Below are 13408 nucleotides of genomic sequence, written 5' to 3' on the forward strand. Positions count from 1 at the left end.
TTGTGTGTGTGTGTGTGTGTGTGTGTTGTGTGTGTGTGTGTGTGTGTGTGTGTGTGTGTGTGTGTGTGTGTGTGTGTGTGTTAAGTGCTATTCGGACCCCACCGTCCTTTTTTTCATTTTTGCAGCAAGAAATCCCACCTGGCCATGCCATGACCTGTTTTTAGCAAGCAGTCGGGTGGGAGTTTTTTTGACCGTCTGAAGGTTTTTCAAGATTACTTTTGATTTGGGCGACAAAGTTGCGCCAAACTTCGCATACCTGCAGACAATTGAGCAGCGGATCTCTTTTTATACAAAATGAGACTCACCCTGTAAGGCTGCTGACTTATGGCAATTTGGAATCACGCCGTGGGTGTCAGCGAAGGCAACTTTTAGGAAATAGTTCCATCTGCTGCGACGACTACGGGTTTACCTAAACCATATATCTCTGAGATAGCTTCTTCGGTAATAAAACAATTGAATTTGGAGGCACAGCAACTTTCGTTGACCTAGTATGAGGTATTAAGGTCAGCCTGCGCTCTAAGCCAGCCTCATTTTTACTATAGAGATTGCGGTATGGGGTGATTTTTGGTGCTCCTTTCGAATTTATGAATAACAGGGATCTTAACAGACATGTGCCATGGCCTCTCAAAGATAAAGTAGGTAACTGACCTGAGATGGCACTTGTTAATATTCTTAAAAGAGCATTCCGCCTAGCGTAATCCTTGGCGCTCATTTAGGTGCCAAATTACAATCGATATTCTGCACCGTCCCCAATAAATTATCGTCCCTGCGCGCTAACGAGCAACCGTTACTGTCAATGGCTTAGGAATGTCTTTTCAGAATGCTCGCGACCAGATAAGCTTGGCTTCATTTCTTTCATTTCATTAAGAGCATGTGATACAACAACAACTTTTTGGTACCTTTAAGGAGAGGGCTAAGACCATACATTCTAGGCATAAGCTCGCGTCGATACAATGACAATGAGCGGGCCTGAGCTCAGGGCCCTTCACAAAAGTGCAGAAGCGGCAGCGGCTAAATACACGCCCACCAACAGCGTATTGATTTGCTTTCTCAGCGTGTTAAGCCGCCTCTCCACGGTGACCGAGCTCCGCGTCATGACTACACGTGCCGGCTGTGCCCCGTGGCGCCTCTTTCGAGCCAGTGCGAGCGATCCATACCGTCCTGACGGCCGTCAGCAGACGGACGGTGCGGTCTCCCGCTGGCGGCGGCAGCTGCCGCGTCCCCACCGACCCTGATGGCCAAGCTGCAGAAGCCGTGGCTGGCGGCGCTGCTGACGCTGCTGGCGGCGTGCGGCGCGGATGCCGAGGGCACCATGTTCCTTTCCACGGAGCTGGTGCACGCCGAGACCCCGCTGGCGCAGCGGATGCTCCGCTCGAACATGCAGTGCGGCTTGCTGTGCGTGCGCAGCGAGGGCTGCATCAAGTGGAGCCACACCTCGGCTAGCGGCCTGTGCCGGCTGTGGCCGCTGCACTCGGATGAGAACCCGCTGACGGCCAAGCCGGAGCCGCTCCACCAGACCGTCCTGCCCGAGGGCTTCACACTCAGCGACGATCCGACCATCGCCTACCGGCAACGTCGCTTCTCACTGCGCGGCGGCAGCGACTCCATCATCGCCAGCTGCCGGGCGTACGATCCAGAGGCGACGCCGGCCGTGCCGTACACCGAACAGCAAATGCAGTACCTCAAGACCTACGTCAGGGGCAGCTACTACTGGATCGGCGCCTGGAAACCGGACGCGTCAGGCAACTTCCTGGACATGACGAACGGCCAGGTGGTCGCGTTGCCCGCCTCCTGGTGGTGGAATGGAAACGTCGGGAACGACGGCTGCGTGGTAATGTATAGCTCTGGCCTCTGGTCCCAACGCTGCACAGCCAGCCATAACGGTCACATCTGCGAGTATCACGTTCAGGAGAACGGGCGGAGACCGCAGGCTTAGAAGACTGACGCTGCAGGGGCGAACAAAGGTTCTCCAAATGCTGGAGCTTGCATGATCAACACACGGTAGACGGCAGACGGCAGACGGCACCTGCCTACACAGCCGCCTCGCTCCCTTTCAAATACATTTTCTGAGACATGAACAGGGTTTATCAAAGCAGGACGCGCCTCACTTTTGTTTCGCAGTCCATTGCTGGTGATTAGGAGAATGGACCTGCACGGACCACGACTCGTACCGCCCCGCTGATGACAGGGAAGTTCGTACCGAAGTTCGTGCCTCGCCATCCTGGCGTCAGCGACGCCTTTCGCAGCGGTATAACAGCATCATACGCTCTTGGACAGCTTGCTTTTGGAGCCCCGGTGTGCGAGTGTGTTTAGACCGCGATGTGACTGCAGCGTCTCTTTTGGCGCCCCGGTGTGCGAGTGTGCTTAGACCGCGATATGACTGCAGCGTCTCTTTTGGCGCCCCGGTGTGCGAGTGTGCTTAGACCGCGATATGACTGCAGCGTCTCTTTTCAACTGTTGTACACGGTTTTCGGTCAATGTCTTACACCCTCCAGGTTGATTTCCGATGATGATTAGACAAATAGCCATGCATATATTCCGTTATGTTGGCTGCCCCAAGGTCACTCCGTGCATTACAGACTTTGTTCTTGTGTGCAAGAAAATGGCAGAATACAATCCTACGTTTCACGCGTTATTTTCGCACCAATCGCCGTGATTGAGTTGGAAGATAGAAGCGCAGGTCGCCTCTGCAGCAGCCCATGCCGCGTGCAGTGGCCAAACCACTAAGCGGTCAGGAGGTTACGATTGCTGTGAAGCTGCCCGCTCGGATGGGTAGTGCAGGTGAGCGTATGAACGGTAAAGCCAACGCAACGTCGAGTTCGCTGCAGTAAATGCTAACGTATGCGGAGTAATCTCACCACCACGCGTACTTAAAGCTTAAAACGCAGTTGGATTATAAGTTGATTACTGAGCAAGCTTATACTACGCACATTCGCAAGCAGGGGAGTCACTTCCTCATATTTGTTGGGGGGAGGTGGTTGAGCCAATAAAGGTGACGTAACACACCCTTTAACCCTGATTTCTCCCGCATTCTGGTCCCTGATTTGCGTCTCTGATGTCAAAATTAAGATAACTAGGTTTGGTCGGTTCTTGATTTCTTCAATGTTGGGAATGACTTCTCATCTGAAACCGATGTGATAGTAATAATGATGACATATGATAATCATATAGACAGTGATGTGCTTAGGACGTAGGGTATCAGCAGTTCAGACACTTGCTTAATTTCATCGGCCAGGTATTCCCTTTTTCGTTCAGGTGCAGTGGGGGCCCAGTGAAGCAATGAAGTGGCTAACGGTAGTATTGGGGGCTCAAGCCCCCTCTCCCCGAAAACATACAAAGTTACCTCCCTAGTCACAAGCATTCTTTTGCTTTTGTATCCATTGCTTCACTCCGCGACCAATTGTGCAGCCAGCCTCTCACCTGGTCAGTAATGTTAACATGATTTACATTATCAATTTGCATGATCATGATCGCGATCATCATTCACATTATCAGTTACAGAAAATTCACCGACGTGACCGTGTAGCAGTGCAAGGACTGCGTAACGAAACCATTTAAGGCGCGTTACCGAAACTTGGCTTACGATTCTGGAGAGGTGCGCCCATCGTTGTATATGAAATTTGCATGTTTACGTGGGCGGTGTAATGCGCGTGCTAGAGCACTTTATGGACTGGATGAATCGGCGCTGTGCGATCCGGTTATGTTACTGATTGAAATCCGGGTCTGGCGCCGATTGTAACTCAGCACTGGGTCAGGAAATTTGAGCAGTGATCGGACCGGGTATGGCGCGGATTGTAAATCAGTACTGGATCAGAAAATTTGAGCAGCAATCGGACCGGGTATGGCGCGGATTGTAACTCAGCACTGGGTCAGGAAATATGAGCAGTGATCGGCCCGGGTAGGGGCGGATTTTAGAATGTACCAGGCCACACGCACTAAACGAATTGAAAATGAACTAACTTCAATGTATTTCAGCTGAATTTGAAGGTCGCGCTGCGGCCCTTCCATGAACGGAGTTTGAATCCGAGATAAAAGTTGATGATGATGATGGTGATGATAATGATGATGCGAAAGAAGCCGCAGGCGTAACACCTGCACTCTGCGCATATGATAATGATAATGTGCCAGCTATATGAAAATGTGCCAGGTGTGTGTGTGTGACACAAGCAGAACTAACCACACAATGAAAAGTCAGGATTCCACATGCATTGGCGAAACAGAAAGAATGGCCCGGGATCGCTTTGACGAACGCCTGCGAGCTCCGCTGCTGTATCGTAAACTGACCTTAGTGACCCTTGACGAACGCCGGCGAGCTCCGCTGCTCCATTGTAGATTGACCTTAGTGACCTTAGACGAACGCCTGCGAGCTCCGCTACTCTATTGTAAACTGACCTTGGTGACCTTTGACGAGTGTCTGTGTGCCTGTGTGACGTGTGTCCGTGTGATGCGCGTCTGTGTGACGTGCGTCTGTGTGACGTGTGTCTGTGTGACGTGTTTACGTTGGATTTGTGTCCGTGTGGCGCGTGTCTGTGTGACGAGTGTCTGTGTGACCTGTGCCTATGTGACGTGTGTCTGTGTGACGTCTGTCTGTGTGACGTGTATTCGTGTTTTGTGTGTCTGTGTGATGTGTGTCCGTGTGACGTGTGATGCACGTATGTGTGACGTGCGACTGTGACGTGTGTCTGTGTTAAGTGTGATGCTCTCTGTGTGACGTGTGACGCCTTTCTATGTAACTCTAACATAGACACTGTCATGATCAAGTAGACGGGAATGCTATGGTTGTTTCTAACTGAACTGGCAGCAGCTTTGACACTTTGAAACCTTGTACAACCCACAAAACGATTTCAACGATGCCAAAAACATTTTTGTATGTCCGCCTCCAAACTGGCGTGCACTTAGAACATAACTTAAATATAAATGCTTGCTCATAAAAATCCGCCACACCTTCGATGCTGCTGTCGACGCGTGCTAGACCGCGTGACCATCCAACCAACCTATCTCTAACCAACCGTCGTCAGCGAGGAGCACGAAGTACACACTCTGTCACAAGTTTCCGGTCGATTCGGTTTATCGAAGCATCGCAAGATGCGAAGTATCGCAAGATTGGGCCGTTGGTTTGATAATGTCAGACTTTCTGGTCCAGTTCCATGTCCAGGTCCTGGCCGGTTGGATAACCTTTGCTCGAGTGGAGGGCTCGATTTCTTGCTGGTGGGGGGCCAATTTGAATTCCCGGTACCTCAAGAACTAATAAAGCTAGAAACACCAAATTCACAGGGTGTATTGACCTGTACATGAACTCACATAGGTCAAAGTTTGAGCTACTTAGGTCATGACCTTCGGAACAAATACGGTCGAACAAGGTCAAATTCCTGGTTGGTTTGCAAAGGGGCTCTCGAACCTAGATAACTGCTCTAAATAAAAGTTCACACGCTCATTCAAGGTCAGTGACCTTGTTTGCCCCTTTGAAGGTCATGGTGTCCCAAATCGTACAAGACTGCTTAGAGTTTTGCATTTGAATAAGCGACAAATATTATGCTAGACAGTATTTGCTTAAAAATGACATGTTGGCCTGGGTCATTTTAGTTTAGTGACCTATTATCCTTAAAAAAGTCCATGTAAGGTGCCTAATGCGATTCCTGTTATGAATAAATTCGAACTGGGCGTAAGAAACTATCCCACACGGCAGGCCCTAAAGTAATAAAAAGGTTTGGTTTTGACCTTGGTCTGACCTTCATACCTGGCCCTAGGTCAATACAATTTGCTCATTCAATTATGGTGCTGCCTAAGAAAGTATCTCAGAGTTGTATGGCTTCGTCTAACACTCCGTTGTTGGGTCAGATTGAGCGACTCCCTAGAAATTGCCTTCCCTGAAAGCATGGCCTGATTTTGACCTGCCATAGGACAGCGACCTTACAAGGCACGTCTAAATTTTTAACGCCAAACGATCCGCTATTCAGTTTCCTACAGCTGTGCAAAATTCGGCGCCGCTACATCGCGCCGTTCGGAAACCATTCTGGAAAAATCTTGGAACGGTCAATTTGACCCTAACCCGAGCGCATGTTAGAAATTAAAGAACACCCCGCATAAAAACTGGCTCCCCTTCCATCAGTCCTTTGATTTTTCCTGGTGAAGGTTTAACTAAGGCCAAAACTAAGCAGTGCGCAATATTGATGGGTTGCGGACTTCAATGTATGGTATAACGCGCTGCATTACTTGCTAGCGTGCATCCCCCACACATGCAATAAATTGATATGTGAACAGAAATGGCATGTTGTTGTGGTCTCGCACAACTGCGTTCGTGTGTTGAGTTTGATCTGACTGAAGTCTCAGTATGGTTTCGTGACAATGGCATGAAGATCAGTCCGTCAAAAACTGAATTCAATGTTGCTGGCACACCCACCAACACCCGCAAAGCCGCCGGGCTGAGCGCGAATTTTGATAACTCCCAGCTGTCTCCTTCAGAGTACATCAAAATATTAGCGGTGCTTATCGATAAAAGTCTCAACTGGCAGCATCAAACGACCAAAACTACTCGGCGCTGTTTGGCTCCCTCATAACCATTAACAAGCTTAGGCATGTGCTTCCCAGCTCCATAATAAAGTCCCTAGTTGGATCACCGGTCTTCCCTCACATCAAATATTGTTTACCTGCATGGGTCTTGACAACGACCGTTCAGCGCCAGCGCCTGGATAGGGCTATCAAGTTCGCGGCCAGAATCGTTGCCCGCAAACGCAAACGAGATTACATCACGGAATCCCGAGAACAGCTAAATTGGCCCAAGTTCGACGAGACTGTCACCCACCGCGACTGCATATGTTTGCATCGCGCCATTTACGTGCCTGATGGGCCACGGGCTATCAGTAATCTGATCAGGCGCCGATCTGAACTATCTCAGCGGCTCACCAGAACCACCGAGGACGAAACTGTACTGCAGGCAAGCGATGTAAAACACCTTCGCTTCGAGTGCGTGAAAAGGGCATTTCCCCATCCAGCCGTAGCGGCGTGGAATCACATCCCTGCTGCCACGCGCCAGTGCAAAAAACTTAAATGAGTTCAAGGGCAAAGGAATGTCCTTCATCAGAGAACTTACCTAATTGACCAACTGGCGATGACGTGCAGGTGCTGATTGTATCATAAGTCGCTCATTTTTTATAACACCGTGTGCACATCGCTGGCGTTGCGTCTCATTTGCATGCGTTGCATGTTCTGTGTTTATCTACGTAGTACGTACTGACGCGTCGTTAGAACAGCCACTCGCTGAGTTTCGCCAAGGTTCGCAATAATGATAATACTAATAAGTATGGTGAATTACCATGGTGAATATGTTACCGTTGTCATATGGCGAATTGCCATACATAATCGGTGAACGATAATACCAGTGAATCTTTGCTTAGAACAGACATCTGTTGCGGCTGCATTAGGAGGTCTGGACACGCTTCAAACACTGATCTGGAGTTTGACCTTGTTTGACCGTATCTGTCCCGAAGGTCATGATTTAGATGTCTCAAGATTCGACACAAGTGAGTACACATACGGGCGTAAGTACTCTAGGAATTTCATACCTTTCGCCTCCTTAGATCTTGCTATGTTAATGAGGGATTAAGATTACACCCCCACCCCCACTCGAGAACGTTTCCTTCAGCCGGCCACCCGAGCGTGTCTTCTTCAGGCGACCACTCGAGCGCGTCTCCTTCAGTTGGCCACCCGAGCGTGTCTTCTTCAGGCGGCCACCCGAGCGCGTCTCCCCCAGTCGGCCACCCAAACGCGTCTCCTTCAGCCGGCCACACCAGCGTGTCTCCTTCAGGCGGCCACCCGAGCGTGTCTCCTTCAGCCGGCCACCCGAGCGTGTCTCCTTCAGCCGGCCACCCGAGCGTGTCTCCCTCAGTCGGCCAACCCACCGTGTCTCCTTCAGCCGGCCACCCAAGCGTGTCTCCCTCAGTCGGCCACCCCAGCGTGTCTCCTTCAGCCGGCCACCCCAGCGCGTCTCCTTCAGTCGGCCACCCGAGCGTGTCTCCTTCAGCCGGCCACCCGAGCGTGTTTCCTTCAGCCGGCCACCCGAGCGTGTCTCCTTCAGCCGGCCACCCGAGCGTGCGTGAATCGTCACGCGAGACCCGCCATGTGGAATGGCCCACGCAGGATCATGACAGGACCTTCCTTTACTATCCCTGTAGGGGCTGTGCACGCATTCCTCCGCCCCCGGTTTCCTGCCCATTTAACGTCCCTCATGCCGGTGGTTGCCGGGAGAGCTCTGAATGAGGCCGGTGTGCGTGATAAGGGCGCATCAACGCGTCGTGCAGGCGTCCTGGTGCGCCTCGCCACGGACATCAGAGACAGCGGTGCCGGCCGCGCCGGCCAGCCGTTCAATAGCCTGGACCTTGCTTGCACGAGAAGCACATTGCGCCTTTGAAGGTGAAGTGCGAGGTATCTTTTGATATTTGATGGCTTGCGTGCTGCGTGTATGCGGTGAGCAGCTTTAGCAGTGTGATTTAACTTATCAGAAAGTAAATTGCGTCTCCGTTGTTCAGCGCGATGACCCACAGTGCAGCAGACGAAGCTCATCCTGTGGGATATCCTTTGTCTCCGGTGCTTAAAACGGTCCCAGCCTTATAATAGTACCCTCGCCCTGTTGGGTGTTAGGGGGAGGGCCATGCCACCAGGTTCTTCTAAGTATTTTCGAGCACACCTCTCCTCGAGGGACCGACAGTTCCGCCAACCGCCCTCGGCGGGCCGACATGGTTACATTAATGGAACCATACATCATACGTATGTGTCAAAACACATATAGCCATACATCCTATGGTGAGCTATTATCATTATTATTATTATTATCATTATTGTTATTGCGGCTTTACAACGCACTGAGGAGCTGAGGCTATATGGCGTCGCCTGCCTCTCACCCTGGTGGGAGAGGCGGGTACCACGGGGAACCGAGCCCCGCACCTCTGGTTTCCCTATTATTATTTTTATTTGTTCGTGTCATTAGCATTATCATTTTTACCACCATTTGGTATTTTGATATTTTTGCGTTGTTTCAAACAGCTTAGGTCTTTGTCCAAAGTTGCAGTGTCTAGGATGAAATTTCATAATTTTCTATGGTTTCCGACATTGGAATTTCCAGTGCCGCTTTGCTGCATCGTTTGCTTACAGTCCACCTTCAAGAAATATTTGCCCACCAATACAAACTCACGAATCGGAAATCCAACACTAGAATACTTATATGATAGCATAGGTTACAAAAATAGCGTGTCAGTATGCGTGTAACGAGCCGTGCTTAGCGAGGTTAGTCGACTACTTCGGATTTCGGGCGCAACGGCTGTGCTGTCAGGTGACGCCCTTGTTTAGTGGTTGGGAACAGTATTCGTTTCAGCGCCGCTCACAGAATAAAATCGCACCTTTTCGGTGCCATTTGCGTTACTTACGTGTCACACCGCCGCCCATAAAACTATCGCGCCGCCGGACCGGGCCGAAGCGGGCTCGAACGAAGCCTGGCGCCGCCGGACCGGGCCGGGGCGGGCTCGGCCGAAGCCTGGTGCCGTCAGACCGGGCCGGAGCGGGCTCGGCCGAAGCCTGGTGCCGTCAGACCGGGCCGGAGCGGGCTCGGCCGAAGCCTGGTGCCGCCCGGACCGGGCCGGAGTGGGTCCGACCGAAGCCTGGTGCCGCCCGGACCGGGCCGGAGTGGGCCCGGCCGAAGCCTGGCGCCGACGGACCGGGCCGGAGCGGGCTCGGCCGAAGCTTGGTGCCGCCCGGACCGGGCCGGAGCGGGCTCGGCCGAAGCCTGGCGCCGCCGAACCGGGCCGGAGCGGGCTCGGCCGAAGCCTGACGCCGCTTGCAGCAAGACTTCATCGACACGCCGGCGTCCGACCATAAACAAAACGTCGCACGCGGCGGGTGCTTGCTACGCGTCAAGGCTGTGAAACGCAGTGGACTGGAGCAGCCTCCCGGCAACAGTGTCATGGCTACGGTATTGTGACCGGCGATCATGGGGCTCTGTGGGCCTCACAACAGACCGTCGGCATGGAAAATCGATGCCGGTGCCGTACAATTTTTTCACAAATGCATAGTTTGAATGACTGGATAAGAGTGATTTGTAAATGACTGGCATCATAGTGGCAGTGACTGGTTAAGTTATATTCTGATTTTAATGCTAAACATTTTCTCAAAAATCATCAGGAGAAATGTCAAATTTCCCTCGAACTATGTGAATTGGGGACCAGCTTCCTGCGAGACCGCGTAGTATTTAAGCTGAGTATCTTAGTTCAAAGCAGGGAAATGACCCCTGTGCACGGCCATAGCTCTGACCACCGCGAGCACTGTCATGCACACGGATTGCATGCCGCTGATAATAGCCTATAGGCTATAACGCGTCGGGTTGGTTGGAAAAGCATCCAGTGGGACGTTAACCCTCCCAAAGTACTCTGCTGCGGACTAATCGACAATGTCTACGGAGCCGACCGTGTGTTGATGGACCGACTAAGGTGGTTGGTAAGTGTACGTTGACATGCCGAGATATGGAAGCATGTTCTCCTGAAAATGCACTGCGGGCGTAGTGCGAACATCATAAATAAACTGCCGAATGCTGCCATTTCGCGAAGCTCCGCGGTGCCTCGTCGCGCAAACGAGCTTGTGCTTGACTGCGCGTTTAGCTCTGTGGCTTTGCTTGGCTCTGGCTGTAGATGAGGGTCTTAACCGCCGGGTCGAGCGCGTTTTTGCATGGCTTAAATCCACGTGGCTATTATATATTTGGGTACAGTGGTGTTGATGGTGAGATGTCTGCTTTGGGTACAGTGTTGCTGACGGTGAGATGCTTGCTTTGGGTGCAGTGTTGTTGACGGTGAGAGGTCTGCCTTGGGTACAGTGTTGTTGACGGTGAGATGCTTGCTTTGGTTGCAGTGTTGTTGACGGTGAGATGTCTGCTTTGGGTACAGTGTTGCTGACGGTGAGATGCTTGCTTTGGTTGCAGTGTTGTTGACGGTGAGAGGTCTGCTCTGGGTACAGTGTTGTTGACGGTGAGATGTCTGCTTTGAGCTTGCACCCGGGAGGCCTTACCTTCTAATTAGCAGGACGCAGTTTCGCGAAATGAGTTGGATGGGAGAGGGAGGGGATGGGGAGGGGGAAAGAGGGTAGGGGAAGGGGGCGGCGAACATTACAAATGAAGAAAGCTATCACATAAACGGACCAAAGCACGGATTTTTACCCGAACTTGCATCACTCTCCTCAGAGCTGGGGGAGGGGGTGCTGAAACCCAAGCTGATGGAAGTTTGAGCCTCTCAACCAGTGGCGCAGGCAGGAGGGGCACAGAGAGCGCGTGCCCCCACGCCCTTAGATTCTGAAGGGCACTTCGGACCCCTCGTAACCCATCATTAAGGGTCCGATCTGAGACCCCGGAGGGCCTGACAGGCGTGCTGTAGGTCGCATTCAGGGCTCCAGCACGCAAAACCAGGCACTCCAATGCCAGACAGAGGGCCCCGTGTTCTGATCAGGGACCTCTGAGTCGATAAGAGTATATATATATATATATATATATATATATATATATATATATATATATATAGTTATCGGTCAGACGCCACAAGTAATGCAAAGTCGCCTCCGTGGCGAAAAGGCACTGAGGGGCCCATTTTCCAGGCACGAACAAAGCCGGGGCCAGCGATTTATATTGGTCGGGGCCCCAGCGCCTGTCAGGGCCCCATAGCTACTAAAGGGGGGGGGGGGGCTGCGTTGGCAAGGGGCCCCGAGTCGGGCAGAGGCAGCGTTCGAGGAAGTCCAAATAGCTTAGAGGGCCCACTGGGCTCGACGATGAAGGACCCGACTGGAAGGTCAAGGGCACGGAGGGCTGGTCGGATGCTTATTTAAGGGCCCGGGCTGCGGGCACGGGTCCTCAAGTAGCAGACAGAAGGCCGTTTGTGCCGATCGGGGACCCTCTGAGTCGACATGGGCCTACATGTCGTTCAAGCACCACCAGTACCGCGCAGTCGCCTCCGTATCGATGTGGGCCTGAGGGCCCACTTTCCAAGCAGTGGCAAAGTCGGGGCCAGTGATTTACACTGGACGGGGGCCTTGTATCTGCCAAGGACCCACAGCGCCTAACTGAGAATCCTGTGCTCGCAGGGGCCCCGACCCGGCCAAGGGAGTGTTTGAAGAGGCCCAAAGAGGGCCGGGTGGCCATTAGAAACGATAATCAAAGGCGGTTGGAGAGCATATGGGCGGGAAGGACTGACCGTAGGTCTTATAAAGAAACGTGGCCCGTAGGGCCGTGACATGAAAAATCACTCAGAGGCCCTCTTGCTTTGAGGACCTCCTGAGGGCATCAGGGTGTCATACGGGTGTTTAAGTCTGCTAAAGGCTTGATGGTGACACCATGATAACAGCATGCGGGTGTCTAAGTCTGCCAGAGACCACAAACACCGAACAGTCGGCTCCATGTCCGTTTTAGTGATTGAGGCCTATTTCCCAAGCAAAAGTGAGGCCGGGGTCCACGATTTGCAATGTCTGGGGTCCCTGACACAATAAGTGGCTCTCTTGTCAGGCGTAACAGGACTCCAGTGCCTAACAGGGGCCCTGTGGCGGCAAGGTGCCCGAGCCGGAGCAGTGTTTGAGGGGGCCCAAAGAGGGGCCGAAGAGTCTTTCGAGGCCAAAGATCATGGGCCCAGATGGAACGCTGAACGGTCCGAAGGGCTGGCCGTCGGTCACATTTGGGACCACCGCCCATGGTGCCGTGATCTCAAATGTCAGTAAGATGATCTTTTGCACCGATATGGACCCCTGAGACAGAGCGTTCCTCTATGTCGGCCAGAGATCACCAACAACGAGAAGTCGGCTCCGTGTTGGTCTGAGCTCTGGGGATCATTTCCCAAGCAGGGACAGTACCGGGCTGCGATTTGCATTGGTCGGGACCCTGTATCGTTCGGGGGCCTGCAGCACTGAACAGGGCACGCTGTGTTAACAAGAGGCCTCGAATCGGTCGGAGTAAGACTTCCTCAACGAGGACGGGGATGGGAGCCCGAATAACAGAGGACCTCTTATGTTGGCCGGGGCCCTCCGGCAATGAAAGGAAGCATGAGAACTTGTGATGGGTGCCCACATTAAAGCAGTGGAAGCTTCCCCTGCCATTCAGGGCCCCAGTACCGAATAGCGGGCCTTCCAACCCAGTTCCAGCATGGGACCGATAAGCCAAACTGGAGTATATGTGGCAATTATTTGACCAGCTGCGGAGACCATTTGACCACCAGGGGTGTTGTGGCGCCAATGCTGGCTCCTCCGGGATCCGGGGCCATTTGCACGGGTCAGAGGACTCATCGCGTCAGGGAGGGGACCATTGTGATACGACATTCCCCTCTAAGGGCCTTTGGATCGGCCAGGGAATCACGCATCGTGTCACGAGAATGACAACCGGAAGACAGACTGCGGT

Source organism: Pollicipes pollicipes, unplaced genomic scaffold (assembly GCF_011947565.3).
Source record: "Pollicipes pollicipes isolate AB1234 unplaced genomic scaffold, Ppol_2.1 Scaffold_4881;HRSCAF=5763_pilon_pilon_pilon, whole genome shotgun sequence".
Classification (NCBI taxonomy): Eukaryota; Metazoa; Arthropoda; class Thecostraca; order Pollicipedomorpha; family Pollicipedidae; genus Pollicipes; species Pollicipes pollicipes.